At 37.2% G+C, this 27,671-nt stretch overlaps 1 long non-coding RNA gene across 1 annotated transcript; it reads left to right on the forward strand.

The window, feature by feature from the left end:
* Positions 1-12,277: 12,277 nt before the first annotated feature.
* Positions 12,278-27,397, forward strand: LOC125253216. The gene is made up of 7 exons (XR_007181378.1): positions 12,278-12,801; positions 12,902-12,953; positions 17,735-17,803; positions 17,940-18,007; positions 18,262-18,361; positions 25,521-25,716; positions 25,838-27,397. It is a non-coding gene; the product is annotated as an uncharacterized LOC125253216 (long non-coding RNA).
* Positions 27,398-27,671: the final 274 nt, after the last annotated feature.

The following is a 27,671-nucleotide window of genomic DNA, read 5'->3' on the forward strand; positions in this document are numbered from 1 at the left end:
ATTATGTTTGTTAACATGGCATTTGGATATTATGAGTAAATTTAATTGATTCAAACTTTTTAAATGAAACGATGTAGTTTTATTTATATGTGAGTTATACCTAATATATTCATAAAATATTTGCCAGCAAAACTACCCAACATTTTACTTAATAAATTGTGATTATTCATATATTTGTGAACAAAAGAGGTTTACTGAATGACAACGTTGTGAGGACGTCGTGGTAAAGTTCCATTTTTTTTTTTTTTTTTAAGAATCTTGGCTAACGTTCCAGAAACGTCGCGGACACGTCCTCAAAAGACGTCGCTGGTTAATCCCACGGAGAACGTTGTAGCGACGTGGTCCATTGGTCTCCTGATAACTTTCCAGATATATAACTTTTTGTGTTCAAAATTTACAAAAATTATACAATGGGAAAGTACAACAGGAATACATTTTCCAAACCGTGTTTTTGTCTTACCCTGAATCATTATGGTACACCTATAATAAGTGTTTATATTCGGACTATTTTAGACCAGTCTCCGCTGCGGAGTAGCACAAATACCTGCGAGACTTGTCATAGACATAAACAGAGAGAAGTAGCTCCGGCTACAATGTTCTTCCGCAAGATGCATGCCATTCTGTTTAACCGTTAGAGAGCAAAAAGTTACGGACTTGTTTATATATTATATGTTGTGGCACTTGCGAGACAAATAGGCCTTTTTCACAAGAATCTGAAATCACGTGACGCAGGGTAAAGTTAGTTCCGCTATGCGTCTACGGCTATTAGATTGATATGCTCTTTTCTCAAATATCGCTTCTTACCTTTTCTGTTTTGTCTGTTTTCCAAGTCGCTTTTGTATAATCTACAAATAAATTATTTTCTACTGGTTTGTAGCTTGTATGGCCGCTAAAACGACCGTTGCTCGAATTTACCGGCAGGTGGATTTATTACGAGCTGTCTTACAGTAAAGGCTACGCAGCTACTCATTCAGCAATTTCCCCGATCGTATTACGTACGACGAACATTATTTATATAATTTATTCATAAAAAAAAGACTCCCAATATATACTTTAATGGGGATATAAAATTGAGATACATAATATTGTCGTGAATATGTTTTAAAAATATATAGCATGTAATCTCATATGGCATCACATCCCACATTCAAGCATATGTTATAACTAATCCTGATCGATTAAAATGATTAAACTAAGACATAATTAATTTCCAACACCACTGTACAACTATCAGTCTTTGCATTAATGTTGCAACAACACAATAATACTGCGCATAATACATGCATTATGCGCAGTATTATTGTGCTGTTGCAACATTAGTAAACAAAGTGTGCACACTTTAAGATGATGACGACAGGAAAATGAGTGAGAGACTGAAGTGTTTACATCATAGACTGTAAGGTTTATATCCAGAAATATCAGGGTGCGAGCAGTCCTGTTTCATGAATCAGAGGATCAGGCTTGCGTGATAAGGGAGCTTCCAGCTGATCATTTCCCCAGCACGTCGCTAAAAGCACTCTATACATCCCAGTGTGCATACTATCCACCCTAAATAGCACTGAATATTACACATAGACTACTATTTAGGATGGATAGTATGCACTTTGAGACGCAGGCACTGTCTTTACAGCACATGGAGCACGATATGCACAGCCGCGCCAAACAGGCACGAAGAATATAACCAGTTTAACCGCCATCACTTCAAATTATTTATTAAATTTAGCTCTTAATGAGAGCTCTGTAGTCTCACCAATAATTCACCAAGAACGTTCAAACATTTTCATGACATTTAATTCGTAAAACGACTTTGATTCCCGAGCTGGTTCTGATCGAGGCTTTCTATCACTGTAACCGGAAAAACTTTTACACTGCGTGGATCGTTCCGGAAGCCAAAAACCCGGAAGTGTGAAATTGGCCTATTCGAAATTTTAAACAAGTGAGTCAAACGGACTTTCGGAGAATCTGAGTACTGCGCATGCGCATCATCTTGTTTTGTAACGGTCGACTTCCAGCACATGGACACGGAGTAAAAGGTAAGCCCTACAAATCTGCTTTTATTCATCGTTTTTGCCCATGTGACACTAAATATCACTTGTGATGAGTAATGTTAGTGCAGTGTTTTTGGTTTTCTAAATTTATTTCATAAATAAATTCCGTTTGGTTAATGTGCGCACGAGCGCTGTCCCCGTGAGGCGGCCTGAGGGAACGTTAACGTTAAAATCTGAGACACAGTATTATATTTTTATTTTAATCATTTAAATGTAACGTTAACTGTTTAATGCTATAAACGGCAGAATAATCACTTATATTCGTTAAACGGCAACTGTAGTAAGTTAGATTGTTTGTTAATTTTAGACCCTGCCTGGCCGCCATGGCATGAAGCTCACATGAACCATATTGAAAATTCAATAAAATCTGTAAACGGTTAATCAGATACGGTTAATTACTTCACGATTTGTTTACTTTGTTTACTTTTCTTTGTAATGACAATGAACCAGCCAAATCAATGATTTAGAGTTGTTTATAACAAAATATTCTCGTTTGTCGCCACTTACTGGTTTAACTTTAACGTCATGTGTGAGTCTATTCATTCCTATAAATATAACATACTTTTTATTTTCAGCAGCAGTGTTGCCAGATCTCGCGAGACAAATAAGCAACCAGGCCTGTGAAAACAAGCCCAAAACAAGCGACTTTTTCTACGGATATAAGTATATAAAAAATATGATTTATAGCCTATGTCATTTAATTCAGTGATAGTGTGTAACCTATTGTATTTTCTACATTTGTAGGAAACAACACACATAAACACGCTTCTCAAACAGCATCCCAAGATTGTTTTAGCCTATATCAACTGGATTAAAGTTTTTTTGTTTTGTGGAAATCTGGAATATTGCACCTCTTTTTAATGGAAGATAGGAGGAAGACAGTTTAACGCACATGATATCACAGCCTATATTAGCCTATATGTATTTATTTATTGTAAACTTTATTATTAAGTGAAGTAAACATTTAGCTGGCAAGATATATGAGCGCACATTTTATCCGCCGATCAGATGCGCGTCAAAGTTGTGTTCGTTACTATAGCAACAGTAGAATCCGTGTACAGTGTGTTTCAGAATCAATCATTGTAAAAAGAACTTTTATGTCGTGATCACGAGAAAAAACTCTGCTGTCTCCTGTGTGTATGGGGAAAGGGGAGGGACAGAGAGAACCGGCTAGACAAACTCCTACATTTAAATAGCATATAGAAAATATCTGCTTGACAACTTATTATGGAGCTGGGGGATCAAGCCCAAATAAGCAACTACACTTTAGAAACAAGCCCAAAAAAACGCGACCCGCGACTACCGATATTTATAAGCGACTTTACAGAAAAACAAGCCCAAAATCGCTTATAATAAGCGGACTTGGCAACACTGTTCAGCAGCTGGAGGAGAGACAGCCTGTGTAGCAACAACAAGACAACAATGATTATAAGCAGGGGTGGGTATTAAATTCGTTTCTGACTTGTTCAGTACCAATAGGACTAATGGTGCTGCTATCGTTATGTATGTAACGTTCAGTCATTAATTACCCTTTGTATACAACCACATGTCATTCAGATAATCTCCAGGTGGACTGCACGGGTCCAGGATCAAGAGATCATTCATCATTCAGACCATGTTCCAGGAGAAGCAGTGTATCCTGGGTGAACAAATATGCCTCCTTTTTCCAATATCACTTAGGTAAGACTAAATGGATTTAAATTGATTTCAATCATGGGTCATGTGTTTCAGGTCTGCTTGATCATTTTGTTGTCCTGGATGTGAGAACATGGTCAAAAGGTGTGTCAATCAGCATCCAGCCATAAAAGCAGCCTTCTCGTTAAAAGGCTCAGGAGGACAAACAGGTAATTCACATGGTTGAATTTCACAATTCAATTACTCACAGAGACAAAGAGATGTTAATAATTCTGAATTTGAGAAGTCAGCAATTTTACTATTTGATACATTAACACTTTTTATTTAATTCAGAATGAAATCATTGTGATTGATGAATCTGAATATAGTTGATGTGTACATTTATTTAGAAATCGGATTTGATATTTGAAAATGCACTGTCTGTGCAAAATTACAGACTTTCCCGCTGTTGGTGCATATTAACCATCGTCCTGTCATTGCTTCTTTTCTGTTTCAAAAAGCAGATTTTATATTTATCATTCCAGATCCTGATTAGGACACGCAGAGAACATGAAGCTATGTGCCGTGCTGCTTATATTTATCAAGCAGTAAAAATGCTTAAAACTAAACAGAAGCATTTTGAAATTTTATGACAACAGTCATTTATTACACTGCATTCATTCAACAACAGTGGTTAGTTTTGTATGTCACTGCATCATTTCTACATCATTCCACATGCTTTACACTTTCAAATTTCAGTTTTTAATCTGATCAAGTGTTTACATATCTTATCGAACAGATTAGAAAAGGTTTAACCAACCCCTTACAATCAGAATGAAATTTTAAAATCTGATTTGGCAAATTTATTCTGAATGACATGGTTGTATGTGACTTAAAGGGATAGTTCACCCAAAAATGAAAATTCTGTCATCATTTACTCACCCTCAGCTTGTTCCAAAGCTGTATAAATTTCTTCTGTTAAAAACCACCATTGACTTCCATAGTTTTTTTTCTACTATGGAAGTCAATGTTGGCCCAAAGCAGCCTGGTAACAAACTTTCTTTAAAATATCTTATTTTATAAGTGTAAATGATGAGTAAATGATTATAGAATTTTCATTTTTTGGTGAACTATCCCTTTAATTTGACTGTGCAACTAGTCCGATTACAAATTAATTAGTAGGGTCCATGTAAATGCAGCTATTGTATAGTCCCAAATTATACACAATCACATCACATAGGCTGCTTGGCAACCCTATAACTTTTTTAAATCTGAAGCTATAGCAGCAACATTAGCTGTGTTTACATGGGCTCTAATAATCAGACTTTAATCAGACTAGTAGCACAGATGGAATAAAAAGTCACATGTAATCACATTAGTTGAAATGAATTAGCCGGGTCCAATTGACATTTCATTCGGATTGAAAGGGCATGTTTAAAGCTTTTTTTAAATCTGTTCGATACTATCAAATACAATCCAAAATCTCCTTCCACTCATCATCTCATCCGCAAGCTTCTTGTTTTGGGCATTGAAAGGGGCATTTTTACTGCTTGATAAATATAAACAGCATGGCACAAAGCTTAATGTGCTCATCCTCTCCTAATTATGACCCATAATAGATAAATGTTAAGTCTGTTTTTAAAACAAAGAAAAGCTGTGTAGTGCAGTCATGCAATGTACCAACTGCTTTGACATGATTATCGGGTTAACTAACTTGTATGCAAGGGCCCACAAACTACTGAGTGTCCAAACTTACACAGTGTATGCCTGCCTAAAGGGTTAGTTCACACAAAAATGAAAAAAAAAATGACTCACCCTTATGTCATTCTGAACATGCAAGAATGTGTTGTTCATCTTCAAACCATAAGTGAAGATATTTAAGTGAAATCTGAGAGTTTTCTGTCCCTCAATTTACAGACCATGCAACTAACACTTTGACACTTCAAAAAGTTCATAAAGAGATTGTAAAAGTGATCCATATGAATGGAGCAGTTTAGTCCAAATTTTCCAAAGAGACTTGTTCGCTAAATGCAATATACAGTTTGAGTTTAGACTTATTCACATATAAACATTAATTAGCAAACATAAATGAAAGCTCAACTGTACTTGTTTGTATATGCATTTGTGTATTAAATTTGTTCATTATATAAAGTGATCGAATTTATTCAGAAAATTTGGACTGAACCTCTCAATTCATTAGATTAGATTTACGATCTGTATGAACTTTTGTTTTAAACATCAAAGTGGCAATTGTGTAGACTGTCAATGGAGGGACAGAAAGCTCTCAGATTTCATTAAGTTATCTTTATTTGTGTTTTGAAGATGAACGAAAATCTTGACAGGTTTGGAACGACATGAATTCATGTCATGATAAAAACAAATAATGTTGTAACTTACAATATATACATGATATTTTAATAATTTCAAAATACTATCAAATATGCCCTTACTGTATTTTTTCTTAAAATATTTATTTCGTGCTTTCGTGTACAGAAAGATATATTTTTTGAGGAGGCTGCAACAATGACTAAAGCCAGGGACACACTTAACGACTGTAAGGCCGATTATAAATGTAATTTGATACTTTCAACTGATCTTGCCCAAACACGTCGGGTCAGAGCCAGTTGCGTTCAGTCTGTTTATAATCTGTAATGGTGCGTTCACACCGGACGCGAATGAAGCGGTAAGCGCGAGTGATTTACATGTTAAGTCAATGCAAAGACGCGAATTGACATCCTGCGGCGCGATTCGCGCGAATGACGCGGCGCGAATTGAGCGATTCGCGCGAATGACGCGATTCGCGCGAATCGCGCAAGTTGAAAAATCTGAACTTTGGCGAATTTCCGCGCCGCGTTAACCAATCAGGAGCTTGCTCTAGTAGTGACGTGACGTAGCGAGCTGAGGCAGAATTTCGAAACAACAATGGAGGACAAAATCATCATCGCTGTACATCTATACATTTATAGAAACAGAAATAAAAAGGATCGTGTTTGAAAGAAAGTGAATGAGGAAGTCGGACAATCTGATAAGTTGTAAAAAACGGTCTTTACTCAATTAGAGCTATATATATATATATATATATATATATATATATATATATATATATATTAAGACTACAAGCCAACTAAAGACGACCAATTGATCTTATTCGCTGTAATTTACAATTATTTCCCCACTGACAAGTTGTGTTTATTCAGAGGAAGTGTGCAGAAAGCAGTGGGAGAGTCTGGGACACATAAAGGAGCGGGAGAGCCCCTCTCATGACGCGAATTCGCGTCTGTTGTGAAGGGATTTTAACGCGCGAATGAAGCGAGTAAACTCAAAATGTTCAAGCGTCCAACTACGCGCGAATAGCGCGATTTATTCGCGCAAGTCGCGTCTGGTGTGAACACAGCATAAGTATTTAAATCCTCTTCAGTCGAAGGAAACAGTTTTTAAGTGTGTCGATTTCAGTCTTAGAATGTTTCAGCTTGTCGTTCAGTGTGTCCCCAGCTTGAAGGAGTCAGCAGTGAGGGAAGTAATCGTTAAAATGTAAGTTCTTTGAGAATTTGTGCACTGTTTATTATCTAAATGTAATAATGTACACTGCCAGTCAAAGATATTGAGATTTGGAAGATGTTGCAAAATTTAATTTATTCCTTTGACGGAAAATTTTCGACATTATTTTTCTAGTCTTCAGTGCCACTTTATCTTTGATCATTCTAATATGCTGAATTGATGCTTGGACATTTCTTTTGAAATGTGTTGCTTCATATTGTTGTGTTCTTAAGCATTAAATCATCATATTAGAATGATTTCTGAAGGATCATGTGACACTGAAGACTGGAGTTAATGATGCTGAAAATTCAGCTTTGATCACAGGAATAACTTACTTTTAAAAATAGATTAAAGTAGAATACAGTTAATAGGAAAACTATTTTAGAATATTAAAGTAAATCTACTTCACAATATTATTATTTTACTTTATTTTTTTCATCAAATGCAGCCTTTGTAGAAGAGACTGCTTTCAAAAGTAAAAATGCAACTTCTAACAATGTAATCCTCTTTTTCAGCTGCCAGAGGAGGATGATGATGGCAGTGGTGACCGAGGTGACTGTGCAGGAGGAACATGTAAGTTGAAGATGCTTTCCTCATACCTTTCTAACAAACAATAAACCTGACTACAATAACTACTACAATAAATATTTTTTTATCTTCCAGTTTGCAAAAATCCAAAGTGATTATATAGAGACCATCCTCCTATCCTTGCCTCAGAAGAACCTGAGAAAGACACTCTTACTCTTCTCTCACAGCTCTCCATCATCTACCTCTGCAACACTGTTGGAAAGAGTGTTCTGCACAGCTGAGGACACGGTAATGAGAGATCTCAAATTCTTCCTGAGAAAGTCCACATGTTCATTTTCTTGAACAAAAACTGTACATGTATTTTTAGGTGGGCCAAACTATTATTTGAAGAAATGCTAAAAAAAACTTTATATTGTTCTTTATATATATATCTTTTATTCTTCTTGAATGTCATCTTCTGGATTTTTTTTAGCTTTTGAGAAGCTCAAGGACTGTATATCTTTGGTAATTGTGATATTGTCTGGAAGTGAAGCAGTATTAAAGCACATTACCTCAGTATATTTGTAGCAGCTGCCTCATATAGAACACTTAGGAAATGGTTTAAAATATATATTTTTTGCAAATAAAGTGATAAATATCTGCTGAATCTTTTTCATATTTTTGTCATTTTTGTGCCAAATTATGGATAGTAGTAATCATAAGAGTATCTATAAATATAATTGATAAAATCATTATTTAACTATACCCATCTAATGATAAAACACTTTGTCAATTAAAAGAATAAAACATATTAATCACTGGTTACATTTATTTATTGATTGTATTGTTTGATCTATGAATGTTCAATTTATGAATTCATGTGTTCAATTTCTGTACTCATAACTTGATAACAATTTACATGGTTAAAACATGGTTACATGGTAATGTTCAAATGTACTGGCTTAGTAATTGTGCAAAGTAACAATGCTGATGATTTCATGGATGCAGTGTGTTTCTAGCCATTTTCTATCAGAATTTAACGAGGGTTTCTATTGGTTTCCACTACATATTTTGATCTGCAAATGTATTAACCAAAGCAATACAATTCCCTATAACAATTAGAATTTATAAGGTTTTATAGCAGAAAATGAAGTGTTTATCAGTTCTGCATGGATTTCAAGGTCATGGACGGAGCACATTTCCATTTCCCGGAGTAAAGGTGAGAAGCAGAGTTAAGATAAAGGTCGAGGTGGTATTTTGGTCTTTAGGACGTACCTGTTACGTTCCAGCAACGTACCACTAAAACGTCGCCACAACGAATATGGGAATCACAAAGTTACGTCGCTGGAACGTTATTCGGGACGTCGTTGCAACTAATATGAGCCGATCCAGTTACGTTTTACAACGTGCCAGTTTGGTAGTTGAGACGTTACTGTCACGTTCCAGCGACGTACCACTATAACGTCGCCACGACGAATATGGGAATCACAAAGTTACGTCCCTAGAACGTTATTTGGAACGTCGCTGCGACTAATATGAGCCGATCCGGTTACGTTTTTACAACGTGCCAGTTTGGTCGTTGAGACGTACTCCTCACGTTACAGAGACGTACCACTATAACGTCGCCACGACGAATATGGGAATCACAAAGTTACGTCCCTAGAACGTTATTTGGTACGTCGCTGCGACTAATATGAGCCGATCTGGTTACGTTTTTACAACGTGCCAGTTTGATCGTTGAGACGTACTCCTCACGTTACAGAGACGTACCACTATAACGTCGCCACGACGAATATGGGAATCACAAAGTTACGTCCCTAGAACGTTATTTGGTACGTCGCTACAACGAATATGGTCCGGTCCAAACGTCGTCACAACGTAACTGTGTTAGCTGGGGCATCCTCTGCACATTTGGCTAAATTTCATTACAGTACAGTACAATAGTAGTGTATTGGTCTTCTGACACAAGACTATTAGCCTGGTAATACCAGACTTTGCTTTTCACTTTGCTTCGTAGACAGAGTCTGGAATGGCATAATAGAGAAGTGTTTTCTCTCTCGCTAGGGGGCGCTTGTCTGAAGTTTAAAATCATTGGTTACCCGTAAGCCAATCAGATACGTTTAGTTATGACGTATGTTATGCTCCTGTACAGCCGCATCGAAGCACAGACATCATGCATCGAACTCAAATCTATGATTGAACTTCCACTGTAAACCTGTTGTAAACACATGATGATGCGAGCGAAATACCGGAGTGAACATGGCTGTAAACGACTTTTGCAGATTATGCGAAGTTAATGCATCCCGAAGTTTGCATCCCGTGTCTCGTTTCCCATTTCCGTGGTCGTTTCGGGTTTCGATTGCTCTAACCTACAATGTAAAACTCGGCGCTTAGCATCTACGTCACGGCTCTCAGCCCGCCCTCTGTTCGTTGATTGGCCCGGCTGTTTCCAGACCGGTGGCAAACAGAAAGCTCTGACGCTGTATCAGACTGAGTACAGAAGCGAAATGAAATTGAGCGGAAGTAGGAAGTCTGACGTAGTCAGGCTACAAGACTATATCCCTAGGCAGTCATTTATCAGTTCTGCAAAATACAGTAGGATACACATAACAAATGGCTACAAAGAAAGTTGACAATCACAACATTGAGGGTGTACAACGTGAAATTTCCCTCATCTAAAGTAGCCTACTGGTACTGTGTAAGTTTAAAACCCCTGTAAATTATTCATTCAGCTCTCAGATTTTTACTGGTGTGTGTCATCAGTTTTGCTACCTAATGTTGTCATTGTTAAACGTTTTGAGAAATGTGTCTTTGTTTTGATAACTGAAGGAATGGTTTGAGATTGAGAAACTAGGCCAAATGAATCACTTCTAATGTGTTAGCAATCGAGAAAAGCTAAAATACGTTTAGATTCTTACCCCAACTCTGCTTAGTTTCTGTGATCGGGATCTCCGTATTGATTTCATGTTATGGTTTCGTCGGATGGCAAAAATACCTTAATCCATGATGAAAGTGGAGCGGGCGGTCGCTGAATCAGCTCGCCAAAAAATTACGAAAATCTCAGACATATTCGGATGGGACTACATTTCTCACAGGACTTCTGAGTTAGCCGGGAATTTTCCGATCACGTACAAATATGGGAAAAAATCGTAAGTGAACTTGGCTGCGCTGTGTTTTTGACTCTCAAAAAACCGGTTCATAAGAGTCATTTGTTAATGAAGCACACTGGGCGCGCTGCGTGCAACCATCATGCACAGTTTATTGAAAGACGTGTTTTCTTGCCATCACTTTGCGTTACGCAATTTTTTTAGTCATCTCATCATATTGAAGCGCCGCTCCTGAAAAGCAATACTTGAAACACTGCTTATATATTTTATTCTGTGATAATTTTGGGGTGGCAAAGCTTTTGCTTAGGGTGGTAGATCCGCCCCTGCCCACGCATCCGGCCTCTTTGGCGCCCCTAGCGAGATTGCGCCCTTAGCATTTGCCTATACTGCCTATATAACGGGCCGGCTCTGCCCAGCTAACAGGGAACGTTCCCAGAACATTCACTAACGTTCTTTAAAAGTTGTGTGAATGTTAGTACAAAACGTTATTAAAATAATTTTTTTGGAACGTTCTTAACGTTCTTATAACGTTTAGAGAAAACGTTCTGGGGAACAACGTTCTTGGAACATCTTTAGGACGTTATTTGTACTTGATGAACGTTCGCATAATGTTGATAGGAAACGTTATTAGAACAACATTCTCAGAACGTCCTTATAACGTTAATAGTATTTTCTGAATGTTATCATAATGTTATCATAAAACGTTTTGGGAACAACGTTCTTGGAACATCCTTATGCTGCGTTCACACCAAACGCGTCTGGGGCGTCAAATTCGCGCCAGACGCGTCTAGTTGGACGCTTGAACATTTTGAAGTCAGACGCTTCAGACGCGCGTAAAATTCGCTCAATTCGCGCGTCTAAACAAAGTGTGTTCAGACGCGAATTCGCGTCATGGGAGGGGCTTTCATCTCTTTCTGCACAGATCCTCTGAATAAACACATAATCTCGTCAGTTGGAAACCTGTAGCGGCAATTTAACTCGGTTATGCCGGCCGACTTTTGCTAGCTAGAAGGTGGGCTATCAACGGCTAAAATCATGCAAAAAGTTTTACATCTAACCAGATTGTCCGATTTCTTCGCTTATTCTCTTCCAGGCAAGGTCCTTTTTATTCCTGTCTCGATAAAAATATAATGAGACATCATAGAGCTCAGGGTGGCCACACACACAGCGACATCTTTGTTCTGGTCTCCACCACTGATCACATCATAAACACGTTACTACCAAAGCAGAGTCCCTGATTGGTTAACGCGCCGCGAATTTACGCCAAAGTTCAGATTTTCAACTCGGGCGTTTGGGCGTCAGACGCTCAATTCGCGCGTCAACGGCCGATTCGCGCCGCGCTAGACGCTTGATTCGCGCCGCAGGACACCTAGACGCGCGTTTACATTGACTTAACATGTGAATCAGACGCCTCAGACGCCCCAGACGCGTTCGGTGTGAACGCAGCATTAGGCGGTCATTTATACTTGATGAACGTTCGCATAATGTTGATAGAAAACGTTCTTAGAACAATATACTCAGAACATCCATATAATGTAAGTATTTATGTTCTCATAATATATCACGCACGGACATTTCAGGACTCGCATTTTGAGCTGAATCAGACTCTCAATTCCTGACGCCACTGAATCGAATCTTTTTGGAATCGTTTACTGTCTTGATTCTCGAGTCTGTTCTTTCCCCTCCCCCACTGCCTCACTGCAGCTCTTCTCTTGCGCGCGCAGCAGCAGAGAGCGTCCGTTATTTTCTGAGGCTGAGAAAACGCTCGAATTCATAATACTATTTTAAATAACATATATGCCAGAACATAACATCAGAATTTCAAAGTTGTATATTTTTTTTATTCTTTTTCCAAAGTGTTTATTTTTTAGCCTGACGTTGCGAGCCGTTCCTTCCCGCTCCTGCTCCATTCAAATCTTGCGCGCGCTGACAGGGTCCGGTATTTTCATCATAGAGAGATTTACACATAGGATTTACATCATAAGAAGGTAAGTGTGGATCCACAAAATAATTATAAATAACATGTTTACACAACACAACATCAAAAGTTTTTCGTTATGTAATTTTTTTGTAAACAGCATTTTCTAGGCCGCTGCCTTTCAGTTATTGCGCGCGCTGACAGCGTCCTGTATTTTCAGAGGTAAATATCAGACGAAGTATGGAGTTTCTTTTGTGTCTTTTTTATTCAAAAAATAAAAGACGTCTATTAGATTTTCACTGACAGCCCCAATTTTGCCTTATTTTATCCTAGATCCATATTCACCGTCTATTAGACATATGTAGTCGTCTAATAATCGTCTAATTGATGACTAGTCTATTTTTGGGTTATGGTTAGACGTCTATTAGATTTCACTGACAGCCCAAATTTTGCCTTGTTTTAGCCTAGACGGCCGGGCTATGTTTTGACGGCTATTAGACGTCTAATAGACATAAAATTGCTTGCTGGGTAATAAACGTGAATATTTTACTAATAGCTAACTTCTTATAAACGTATGTGGCAGCTAAGTATCAGTTAGCAGTTTACCAAACTAGTTAATTTTATAACATACACACACTCAATTTATATCATCAACGTGTAATCATATGTTTTGATAACAACTCTTAAAATTGTTTTATGATTTTGCACTTATCGCTTCGTTATGGAGTTTCTTTTGTGTCTTTTTACTCAAACAAACATATTGTGTTTGAGAGTAAAACTAATTATTTTGTAATTAAAAAATATATATATTGCAAAAAAAGTCTTCTTAAGGCTCAAAAATAAAGAAGTTGATAACAGAATTATTTGCAGTGCGTGTAAATCTTTGAAAACCTTTATTTTTCCTTGTGCACTTCTAGAACTTTTCATCCCAAACCCACACATTTTGCTCTCTTTTCTGCTGTCTTTTTTGCGGGTCAAAATATTTTGCTTGCGAGGTGAATAGGTTTGCAAGCTGAAAAGTTTTGCAAGTTGAAAAGTTTTGCGAATTGAAAAGTTTTGTTTGCACGTGAAGCTGTAGCTCAGTGGGCGGTCTCTACCAACCAGGATGAAAGGCATTTTTCTATTGGTCACCCTCGATTGAAGTGACAAGTTGGCCACGCCCACTACGGTTTCCAGCCTCTGCTGCTGCCACCGAGAAGATAAGAGAAGCGAGAATGGCGAGCAACAGGTCGTTTACTGGGTAAGATAACTAATATCATAAACGCAATGACAAGTGAACTGAATGATTCTCTCTTCTTATGCTGCCGTTGACTAGATTTATTAACGTTAGCCAACACTAGCAGCCAGAGCCACCATTAGTAACGTTTGCCGTGTGGTCGATGTCCAATGTTGCTAGCTGAGCTGACATTCATAATCACATTTGGATTTTCTCAGCGTAAAGGTTGAGAGGCACTATTTTCGATGTTCGTAGAGTTGGGCCTAGGTTCTGGGGTAAAAATATCCGCTTGTTAACTCGTGACGTAAGGAACGCCGTTTCTGGGTCCAAGCCCCGGCTAGTTTGACTTGAGAATGCCATCTCCGCGGCCGTTTATGAGCGCTATTTATTCATAATAAACATTTATCATTTTAAAGTTACACGTTTAAAATACTTACAGTCTATACAACAGTCTCCATGGTCACAGCGTCACAGACATTAATATTTTAACGATTTATAAAAGATGAATCACTGTCTGGCCATCTGGGATTTTGGTATGGAGATAAAGGTTATGATTATAATTTTTTTTTGTAGTATTACACCACATTATGTCAACCTTTACGCTGAGAAAATCCAAATGTGATTATGAATGTCAGCTCAGCTAGCAACACTGGACATCGACCACACGGCAAACGTTACTAATGGTGGCTCTGGCTGCTAGTGTTGGCTAACGTTAATAAAATCTAGTCAACGGTAACACTAACTACAGACTGGTCTAGCCAACGTTAAGTATTTAAATGGGACAGCATAAGAAGAGAGAATCATTCAGTTCACTTGTCACTGCGTTTATGATATTAAATTAGTTATCTTACCCAGTAAACGACCTGTTGCTCGCCATTCTCGCTTCTCTTATCTTCTCGGTGGCAGCAGCAGAGGCTGGAAACTGTAGTGGGCGTGGCCAACTTGTCACTTCAATCGAGGGTGACCAATAGAAAAATGCCTTTCATCCTGGTTGGTAGAGACCGCCCACTGAGCTACAGCTTCACGTGCAAACAAAACTTTTCAATTCGCAAAACTTTTCAACTTGCAAAAGTTTTCAGCTTGCAAACCTATTCACCTCGCAAGCAAAATATTTTGACCCGCAAAAAAGACAGCAGAAAAGAGAGCAAAATGTGTGAGTTTGGGATGAAAAGTTCTCGAAGTGCACAAGGAAAAATAAAGGTTTTCAAAGATTTACACGCACTGCAAATAATTCTGTTATCAACTTCTTTATTTTGAGCCTTAAGAAGACTTTTTTTGCAATATATATATATTTTTAATTACAAAATAATTAGTTTTACTCTCAAACACAATATGTTTGTTTGAGTAAAAAAGACACAAAAGAAACTCCATAACGAAGCGATAAGTGCAAAATCATAAAACAATTTTAAGAGTTGTTATCAAAACATATGATTACACGTTGATGATATAAATTGAGTGTGTGTATGTTATAAAATTAACTAGTTTGGTAAACTGCTAACTGATACTTAGCTGCCACATACATTTATAAGAAGTTAGCTATTAGTAAAATATTCACGTTTATTACCCAGCAAGCAATTTTATGTCTATTAGACGTCTAATAGCCGTCAAAACATAGCCCGGCCGTCTAGGCTAAAACAAGGCAAAATTTGGGCTGTCAGTGAAAATCTAATAGACGTCTAACCATAACCCAAAAATAGACTAGTCATCAATTAGACGATTATTAGACGACTACATATATATGTCTAATAGACGGTGAATATGGATCTAGGCTAAAATAAGGCTGAATTTGGGCTGTCAGTGAAAATCTAATAGACGTCTAACCATAACCCATGAGTAGACTAGTCATCAATTAGACGACTATTAGACAACTACATATTTATGACTAGACGGTTAATACGAGTCTAGGATAAAATAAGGCAAAATTGGGGCTGTCAGTGAAAATCTAATAGACGTCTAACCATAACCCAAAAATAGACTAGTCATCAATTACACTACTAATGAATGATTACATCTATACATGCAATAGACAACAAAATAATGGCTAAAGGATTCTTTTCACTTAAATATAACAGGCTCTCATAAATGACAATCCGTCCAAACAAATTAAATATAAAAGGTTTTATTTAGAAAAAGAACAGGATAATACACAATGATAAAAAAATAAATAAATTAAATTTTACAAATACAATACAAATAAACATTAAAAGAAAATTACAACGTGTAACATAATAAAAATATAAAACATTGACAAAAAAAAAGTTAAATAAAAAATGTTAACAATATTTTTTGGTTTATAAAACAACCTGATTAATTTTCAGTTCCATAAATTCCATGTTTTATGAAAAGCACTTTGAATTACCTTGAAGATTGTTGTTGAAATGTGCTATACAAAATAAACTTGCCTTGCCAAATCAAAAACTCATATTTTTCTTTCATAATGATCAAAAGATTAAAAGATATACAAGGCTTCCATAACAAATAATAGTAGGGTGCACAGGTTTCATGTTTACCCCCTTGTATTTAGATAATTACAGAGTTTTAGGGCACAAGGAAACACTACAGTACATGTGCATGTATGTTAATCTAACCACGTTTTACTCTGAGTCTGCACTGTTACCCGCTAAAATGTCACGGTTCCTACACATAATGTACATAAATAATAAACACATGTCAAAATGAAAAACACAGATACTTACAAGACCAAAAGCAGGAAAGAATTTGCTTTAACATTTGCTGTTGCTTGCTCTCCGTCTCCAACAGTTGTAAAATGCGGAAATGTTTATCGCGAGATCTGGCAACAGTGATCGAGAGCTAACGTTCAAGTCTCGCGTTGCCAGTAGTCATGTCTCCGTAGAGCCACAGTTGCCATCTAGCGGTTGAGAATTGTAAATTTTTATTTAACTTAAAATTAAATACAGTCATATATGTGTGTAGTATATAATTATAATTAATATATGGCTTGGCTATACCCTGATATTATATATATATGAATATATATATGATATCGTAGAATGTAGGATTGTGTGACAGCAAAAATATGCTGTTTCAAATGTATACTTGCATATAAATGTATATTATACTTGCATATAAATGTACCTATAAATGCAAGTATATCAAGAATCCCACAAGCTTTGTGGTCGAAAATGACTTAACACTATTTTGGTTACACTCATTGCTGGTCTGAATCAGGGCTATAGCCAAGCCGTAAAAACTAGACTATAAATTGCCTCAATTTCACCGGGTGAACTGAAAGCAGACTACACATAGCCTATCCAATTCAGAGCTAAATCGTGACTACATATAGACCATGTCATAAAATGCCACTTAAATCTTGTAGAAATCATTGACATTGCGAACATGATGAGATATCAACCATCGCAAGCACTTCCTGTCCAAAAACTACAATAAATCAGGATTAACTATAGGTGGGCTACAAATAGCCGGTCTGACTACGAGCTAAATTGTGGCTACGCACAGCCTACACAATATAACATGTCAAAGATATGAAACCAAACACCTTGTAATCACTGTTGACTTCACTTACATGATGTAATATCATACAACTCGCAAGTTATTTTGGCAAAAACGACATGTAACCAAAGGAAAGATTATTTTGGCTACAAGTGGGTTACACATAGCCGGACTATATCGGGTCTATAGTTAACCGAGACGGTGAAATGACGGCTATTGCTTGCTGGGTAATTAATTCTAGTCTAGCTAGTGTGCTTGAGTTGTTATCTTATTTCTCTGACAAATCAGCAGACACTTTCCTCTCAACTGTCCACAGATGCTTCAAATACAGCACTGAAGGAAGAACTGCACCTCATTCTTGCAAGGCAGACAAGGACAGAAAAAGGTGTTTTACCAACACTTACAATAAAATATATCATATTTGTTAAAGTGTACATTTCACTCCTGTCATTCATGTTCAATTTACTTTGTCAAATTATAATGTAATTTCTCTCTCACTATATATGTATATGACTGTTTAGGCCAGGTGATAAATGCTGCTATTCTTCTCTAATACTGTTGCTCTTTAAAGAACATGGTCATCAATCAGGTAACTTGCACACTGAAAATCTTTTGTTTGAATACAATTCAGTTAACGTTACCCAAGTTATCTTGTATTTTATTCAGCTACTGAAACGACAAGAAAGCACTTTTACTTGTTTTTATTTTTTCCATTATTATTGCTGTCTAACTAATAAAATTGTTATCATTAAACTGTACTATGACATGTCATGTTGTAACCTCTGCAGTGAGAACTGTAATGTATTTAAAGAAAATGTTTTTATTTTATTTGTTTGGTCACAGAATCCTCCATTCCCAGCTCCAACCAGTCATCTGAAGGACTGCGGCGATGGAAACCCTTTGAACCACAAGTGGCAGTTTCCACCGGATGAGAAAGGACATGGTAGAGGATGATAGACCCCTATTGATATCTCACTGATGTTAGCCTGCTGTACTGACTGTATCACACACACACATACAGTTTTGTGCTCAAAAGTTTACATCACATTGCAGAATCTGAGTTAGTTCACCCAAAAATGAAATTTCTGTCATTAATTACTTATCCTCATGTCGTTCCACACCCGTAAGACCTTCGTTAATCTTCAGAACACAAATTAAGATATTTTTGATGAAATCTGATGGCTCAGTGAGGCCTTCATAGGGAGCAATGACATTTCCTCCCTCAAGATCCATAAAGGTACTAAAAACACATTTAAATCAGTTCATGTGAATACAGTGGATCAATATTAATACAAGAATATTTTTGGTGCGGAAAAAAACAACAACAAAATAACGACTTGTATAGTGATGGCCGATTTCAAAACACTGCTTCAGAAAGTCACAGGATTTAAGCAGTTTGGCGGGTTTGACCCACGATCCGATTCATGATTCGATACACTTATTAATTTATACTTCCTGAAGCAGTGTTTTGAAATCGGCCATCACTAAATAAGTAGTTATTTTATTTTTTTGCCGCACCAAAAATATTCTTGTTGCTTTATAATATTAATATTGAACCACTGTACTCACATGATCTGATTTAAATATGTTTTTAGTACATTAATGGATCTTGATAGAGGAAATGTCATTGCTCCCTATGGAGGCCTCACTGAGCCATCGGATTTCAACTAAAATATCTTTATTTGCGTTCAGAAGATCAACGAAGGTCTTACGGGTGTGAAACAGCATGAGGGTGAGGAATTAATGACAGAGTTTCCATTTTTGGGTGAACTAACCCTTTAAGGTTGAACCACTGCAGTCACTACTTTTCTGGACCTTGAAAGTGTTGATTATATTGCTGTCCATGGACAAGTCAGTTACCTTGTATTTTATCATGCATACAGGGCTTGACATGAACGTTTTTCCTGTACAAGAGTCTGGTGATGTCTATGGGTCACAGAATCACTCCTGTGATTGGATTTACAACTAAATATTAGCTTTAAACACTTTTACATTTACTTTAAGTTAAACCGTCCCAATACTTAAAGGGATAGTTCACCCAAAAATGAAAATTTGATGTTTATCTGCTTACCCCCAGCGCATCCAAGGTGTAGGTGACTTTGTTTCCTCAGTAAAACACAAATGATGATTTTTAACTCCAACCGTTGCCGTCTGTCAGTCAAATAATGCTAGTGGATGGGAACTTTCTACTATAAGAGTAAATAAAACTTGCATCGACAAGTCCAAATTAAACCCTGCGGATCGTGATGACACATTGATGTCCTAAGACACGAAACGATCGGTTTGTGCGAGAAACCGAACAGTATTTATATAATTTTTTACCTCTAATACACCACTATGTCCAACTGCATTCATCACTCGATTCGTTTGGTCTGATCGCGCTCTGACAGCGGCAGTGATGATTAACATTGTGTTCTTGGAATGGCTGTATCTTGTGTTAATAAAAAAATAGTTCAGGGACATTATTCTAACCTTAACATAACATTTTAACATTAAAGAAAGTGGACATTTTAACATTCTTGGATGTTACAAATCAACGTTCTTTGAACGTTGTATTGATAATAAAATTTAGGTGGTGAGAACATTGCAGGAACGTTATGCTAACCTTAAAATAACGTTTTGCTAACGTTAAAAAAACTGGACATTTTAACGTTCTTGGAACGTTACAAATCAACGTTCTTTGAACGTTGTACTGATAATTAAATTTAGGTGGTAAGAACGTTGCAGGAACGTTATGCTAACCTTAAAATAACGTTTTGCTAACGTTAAGAAAACTGGACATTTTAACGTTCTTGTAACGTTACAAATAAACGTTCTTTGAACGTTGTATTGGTGGTGAAATTTAGGTGGAAAGAACGTTGCAGGAACGTTATGCTAAGCCTTAAGATAACGTTCCAGCAACGTTAAGCAAACTGGACATTTCCACGTTTTTAGAACATTTCAAATAACGTTCCCACAACCAAAAGAGAACGTTTGGAAAACATTCTCAGAACATAATTTTGTTTGCTGGGTGGTTACAGGATGAACCACTGCCCGTTAACGCTCAAAACACATCAGACACTGAAACAGAGGACGGCCAGTGAATGTAAGGCCTAGTAAAAATGCTTTTAACATTGAGAGACTAAAAAAATATTTTGACAGTGCAAAGATCAAACCATTCAGAGAGATACCCAGGTTGAAGAACTCTGATGCAACTCCACTTACTTTTCCTGTGATGATGAGCCATATAATATAGGAGTGTGTAGGAAGACCAAACAGAAAAGTGATGCTGTACCCACATATCTCCAGACTGTCTATTAGCCCAATGGACTGATTTGTGGAATTTGTAGATGCTTCAGGTGTGGTGAAGTTCACTGTAGAGTTATTCATGTCTTGTGTGTTTGTCTTCTCAAATTAACAGCTTACAAAACATATAATGTAGCCATGATTTATGGGAGGAGACAAGAGTAAATTAAGTTTGAATCCAGTCTGAAAGTCTACAAAATTAACAATTTAATCCCAAACAACCAATGCACATTATTATTATTAAATCTATAAAATATTGTTCTACAAAGGCAGTATTTAATTGAGTATATTCATATGAAAACAACTATTTTTCTTGAATGGATTTTGCGTTATTTTTAATGAAATATAATACTAAGTTTCTATTTAGTCAAAAAACTTGCCCCGGGGGGGGGGGGGGGGTGGCAATGCTGTGGCAATGCACAGTGGCAATGCTGCTTCTTATTAAAACAAGAAATTGAATAATATTGAATAATAGAGTTAAAAATGTAGTTTATCACCTGAATGTCCAGTCTCTCTGGTTGTGTATAAATCGCTGTGCTGTGTTTTGTAGACTGACTTCACAGCTGTCACAAGAATATATGTGCATGACTTCATCTGCTACACTCACATAAAACATCTGGGGCCGTATTCAAGGCAAAACATTTTAAGGCTAAAAGTAGCTCCTAACTTGCCGATTTAGGACAAACTCTTAAAAATAATGGCCGTGTCAGTCCTAATTTTAGGAGTCCTAAATTTTTGCTCTAAGAGTATTTCACAAAGCATTTTAGCGCTAAAACTAGCTCCTAAATCTGTGAAACGTTAGGAAGTCACTAAGACCAAATCACAAACAGTTCTAATCCACCCAAAGACACTGTACACCATTAAGGGAATAGCAATAGAGCCTTGGGTGCTGAGCCCTTTCTTCATGAATGCAATACATTTTGATTTATAGATTTGAATCTACGATGAGACGCCAAACACTTTAACAAATAAATAAATATTGTCTGATTACCTGTGGCAGAGGTTTTCATGAGTTCACACTTACAAATGATTGAATAGACTAAAAATGGCTTGGAATTTAGCCCAAACCCAAAGTTCTCTCCATATCCCCAGCTGAGAGTGAGGGACAGGGTGGCGGAGGGATGCAGAAAACCGTCGAAGTAACTATAGGCGAGTCGACTCTTGGCTGTGTATATATTCCTCCTCTCGAGCTGATTAGATTCGAGCCGTTTGAATGTGTTTCTCCCAAACTTTGTTTATAAAACATAATTTGTCACTTGAATTCTGCATTCTCTTGAGATAAAAACATCCAAGAGGTGGACAATTAACTGTATATACTAGTTTAATTAGTGACACTTAGCCTACATTTTAAAACCTTTATGGCAACAATATGGCAACAGTTTATTTTGACTATGGCAACATTTTTATTAAAAAATATTTATTTGAATAGGGCAACATTTGTATTTTAAAACCTTTATTTTAATATGGAAACATGACACCTCATTCTACAATATTTCTATGATTAAATCACTGACTCCACCCCCATCAGCCAATCACTGTGTGTATAGTCCATAGCAACGAGATCAACCCCGCCCTTACTCTTAGCTTAAGACTTCTCTCTATTCCTTAGTAAAAGTTTGTCTCAGCAGCTTTGTGAATAGGTTTTAAGAGAAAACTCTTAGCTAAGAACTTTTACTGCTATTTAGGAGAACTCTTAGTGGTAAGATAAAATGTTTTGTGAATACGGCCCCAGATCTCTATTTGTTTCATCAAAGTGAACTAGCAATTTACTTGACATCATTACACCGTGTCCCAACCAGACGCGACACGACGCTGCGGCAAGCGATAAAGGTATCTTTTCCATGTTAATCAGAGTTTTTGTCCTAACCAGCCGTGATGGCGACACGCGAATAGCCTATTCTATTTTTGAAATGATTTCTATTTCTCCGCAACATCGCAGCTGGAACAGCAACACAAAGTATGGCAATGATAATATTATGTTTATGTGCCTTATTTAATGTTAAAAACTTCTAACGTGAGTTCGTTCTGTGTTCCCAGCTTTTTAGCTGTAATGAAAACAACACTGGCTAATTCACCTCAGATCTTGAAAATAAATAAATGGGCACAAGAATGTTCAAACTGTCAACTCAACACGAACAAACAAGTGTATTCTATGACAAAGATCAGTTCAGTCACTCCGTATGTACTTTAAATAATGTTTAAATTATGTAATATTTATGAATTTTACGCCTCATTTCCACTGAGCGGTACGGTTTGGTTCGGTACAGTTCGGTATGGTTCGGAGCGGTACACCTTGATCAGGCTTGGGTTTCCACCACCAACTGTACCCGTACTTGATAGGCGTGGTGTAGCCGGAAAATAGTGATCGACGTCATTCTAGCACGAAGAAAAAAACGACATAGTAAACAACAATGGAGGACATACAGCAGATCTTGGCTGTTTCTCAATTCCAAGAACGCAGAGAACGGACTTGCGTTCTCGTGGAGTCCGGTCTTGCCAGGCGACCTTGAAAGAACGATCTCGGAAAGACGCGAGGACACAGAACGCATCATTTGAGAATTGAGATGTGCTGCGATCTTGTTGCTCAACTGACCGTCCCATCATATTATAAGTGGCTAATTCACAACATCACAAATAAATATCATAACCTGTTAAAAAATATATTTCATATTAATATAGACATTGTTTTCATATAGCCTATCTTTTTATTTCACAGTGTGTATTTATGAAAATGAGTAGCCTTTGGCTGTTATGCTTTGTCAATGTTAAGATTTTTTTATATGGCAATAAAAAATACTGCAGGCTTTATTCAGGTTATCATTTTATTAAAATTAAGCAAAACAAATGGTTTACTTTCATGAGCCATCACGTATTTGCGAGCTTGTAGCTGGAATCTCACGAGAACTTTAAAGCTTACAGGGTTCCGTACGTCGACCGCCGCAACGTCTTCTGGGATTTTTAACGGTTCGATTCCAGCAAGTTTGCATTTGATGCATCCTCGATATCAAGAGCACATCCGGGTACTTTCATGCGTCCTCTGTTCTTGCATTCTTGAGTATTGGAACGAACTTCAACGGTTGATGATGACGTAGAGCAAGAACACAAGGACGCAAGATCACTGAAGAATGCATATTGAGAAACAGCCCTTGTTCTTGCTTCTCGGCTTGAGGCTGTCACAAGAAGAAGACGAGCTTTGCTTGCTGCACGCCAACATTCGGCTTTTCAGAATACCAAGTACGCAAAGTTCAGACGTCCATGCCGCAGCACCTACCAGCAAGCGGAGAAGGAGAAAACCTGCGTAATTTAAAAACTATTTTATTGTGTCATGAAATGTAGCTTTAAAAGTTTTTCAGACGAGAATGTAGTTGTTTAAACCTCAAATCTGTGGTTAATTTATAAAGAGAGCGCCTATTTGAAAATTTGATCTGACGTTGTCAGAGTTGTGAGATCCAGGCGATCACCGGGCGCTCGGTGCTACGTATCCAGCTGAGAGCAGCTGTACCTCGGCTAGTCCTTCTGACATTCGCCACTGGCTCAGATGTCTCTGTAGTGGTTAAAAACAGTATATCATTCATCTTGTGTATAACGGGCAATCTTTGGTCTAATGAATTTATAATTTGCTCCCGGGCAAATCGTTTTTGCTGAGGGCAAAGCGACGTTTTATAACTTATAACTTATATTTATTTAACTTTACCGTTAGTGCGCTGTACGTTTGACTGAATTGTTTGCTTGTCGTTATTTCGTATTGTATAGCTTGTCATATTTTATACTTAATATGGTTATTATTGATAATTAAAACTGATTTTTAACAAAAAGAGAAGGTTGTTTTGTCTTATTTCATTTTATTATAGGCTATACAGTGATAATTAGAGAACATATGCACATATTGCCTGAACCACACATTAATAGGTTTCATATTTTTTTTTAAATAAAAACGAAAAGAGGCAGGGTTGCGTTTTATATTTTGTTTTGTTATATAGCCTACATGAAGTGAAGATAATCAATGCACGCGTTGCCTGAACAACATTTGTGTGTGGCGCCTTTTGTGATGTCATTCCCCTTGTAGCACGCGCAAGTGACGATTCTCTGTCAACCAATCAATGTTCTGCAGAGTGTAGCTCCACCCTTTTGGTACGGTACTGTTGTGCTTGGTACCCCAACGAAAGGGTCCCAAAAAAGTGGTACGGTACGGTTCGGAATTAGGGTACCATTCACAACTTTTGACAATGGAAACGGCAAAAATGATACGTAATTGAGGTATGTTAAATAATCTGCTAAAGTTATTGTTGTTGATTGTATTGTAATGATGCAACATTTATTATTTATAAACGATTGATGCGATATCAATTCAAAAGATGGGTCAATAATTTATTTCGGGAGGCAAAAGTAGCCTACTTGATCGAGTCAGATGTTCTGTCTGACTCAAACTTAGCTACTGTAACCACGTGTAGGTTAAGCAAATTACATTTTTATTTTTATCTTGTTGTCTGTCTTTAGCTTGCATGACATGGCTTCTTTTGGTAAGACCCTGTTTACTCCTTGCATTTAAACACAATACTCCACCGACAACCATGTGCAATACTCCACATGGTTTCTGGTTTGAGACAGAGGGGTATGTGTATTAGTTTCTTTACATCTCAGTTTGGTGTTTCATTCTTTGTTCCTTCCTTGTCAGTAGAAATAATTGACCAAACTGAGGCATTACAGGTCACTAAATTATTTATACATTATACATTAATTATATGTAATTGTTTATTGTCCACAACAAGAGGTGTCCTATTGGGGGCCAACAAAGTAGATTTTTTCTTTTTTAAAAGGCATGGGAAAAGGTTCGCCCACTGGACCGAGGAGGCAAGACGCATGACTGAAGGGACATTACGACCTCTTTACAGGAGTTTTCCAGGATTAACACATGACTTGCCACAACATGTTGTTGCTGAGAGGAACCGAATGTTGTCCAACCAGGCTATGGTGGACTTAATTGTGGCAAGAGGAACCGATAACCACATTCAGGTACATGCATCAAGAATGCATTTTTTTAACTGCATTCTAAACCAATAGCTTGTCTAGTAAATAAACAACTTACACATACATGGAAATGTTTTTAATGTAATTTTCAATTTTCTCTGCACAGTCCATCATCAATGGACAAAAAAAATCAAAATGGCTTGACACTTTTTCCAAGTGTTCCATCAAGAAAGTGCCTGTGCTCATGACTGCGAATGTCACGAGCCATAGCAGGCCACCAGAACCGTTGTTTGACCAAAAAACTGGTGCGATTAACCCCTGGATCGGAGCTGATCTTCTGTCGGAGAACATCTCCAAGATGCTTCGCATGCTACTATGACTAGTAAGTCAAACCTCAAATCACAGTCTGTGTTCTGCCCACTTAATTGATAGAAATGTGAGTGTAGTACAGTCTATAGAAACTGTGTCTATTCCCCAAATAGTGAGGTTTAACAAGAAAAATAAAGGATCTAGAAAAAATCTGATCGTGATCAAACCAGAAATTCACAAAATTACTGAACAGAAACAATTTCTAATGCTAATGCTACTAAACATTAGATCACTAACACCTAAGGCGGTTATTATAAATGAAATGATCACAGATAATAGTCTTGATTTAATTTGCCTTACTAAAACATGGCTAATGATTAACCAAATGATTATTTTGGTCTTAATGAGTCTTGTCCACCTGGCTACTGTTATAAAAATAAATGCCATCTGATTGGCCGTGGTGTTGCAACAATCTATAGAGATAATCTTAATGTTACTCAGAAAACAAACTATAGGTTTAATTCATTTGAAATTCTTATGCTAAATGTTACACTCTCAGATATAAGTAAAAAGTCACTACTATCTCTTGCTTTAGCTACCGTTTATAGACCTCCAGGGCCTTATGCTGATTTCCTAAAAGAGTTTGCAGACTTTCTCTCAGACCTATTGGTCAACGTCGATAAAGTGCTGATTGTTGGAGATTTTAACATTCATGTTGACAATACAAATGATACGTTAGGGGCTGCGTTTACTGATTTACTAAACTCCTTTGGGGTCAAACAAAACGTCACTGGACCCACTCACCGTTTTAATCATACACTAGATTTAATGATATCACATGGAATCAATCCAACCGATATAGAAATTCTACCGCAAAGTGATGACTTCTCTGATCACTACCTTGTAACATGCGTACTGCATACTGATGATATTTGTCAAATTGCGCAATATCGACTAGGCAGAACAATTCTCCCGACAACTATAGATAAATTCACAAATAACCTGCCTGATCTGTCTCAGCTGCTCATCGTACCTAAACACACAAATGATCTCGAGAAAATGACTAGCAGCATGTGCACCATTTTCACTAGTACATTAGACACTGTTGCACCGATGAGATTAAAAAAGGTTAGAGAGAAAAATACTGTACCTTGGTACAACAGTATTACTCGCGCTATCAAAAAAGAAACTCGCAATTTAGAACGCAAATGGAGACAAACTCGTTTAGAGGTCTTCAGAATCGCGTGGAAAGACAGCTCGTCCCGTTATAGAAAGACTCTAAAAGCAGCCAGGGCTGAGCATCTCCGCAAACTCATAGAAAATAACCAAAACAATCCACGGTTCGTGTTTAGTACAGTGGCTAGATTAACAAATAAACAGACATCACCTGAACAAAACATTTCATTGCAATTTAGTAGTGATGACTTTATGAATTTCTTTACTGAGAAAATCGAAAGTATCAGAAATACAATTGTAAATGTACAACCTTTAACAGAGTTTTATGATTCAGCCTCAATTATCGCCCCTCAAGAACAGTTGCAGTGCTTTACAACTATAGGACAGGAAGAGCTAAATAAACTTATCACTGCGTCTAAACCAACAACATGTTTATTAGATCCAATACCCACTAAACTACTGAAAGAATTGTTACCTGTAGCAGAAGAGCCTCTTCTCAATATTATCAACTCATC

Source organism: Megalobrama amblycephala, linkage group LG18, assembly GCF_018812025.1.
Source record: "Megalobrama amblycephala isolate DHTTF-2021 linkage group LG18, ASM1881202v1, whole genome shotgun sequence".
Taxonomy (NCBI): domain Eukaryota; kingdom Metazoa; phylum Chordata; class Actinopteri; order Cypriniformes; family Xenocyprididae; genus Megalobrama; species Megalobrama amblycephala.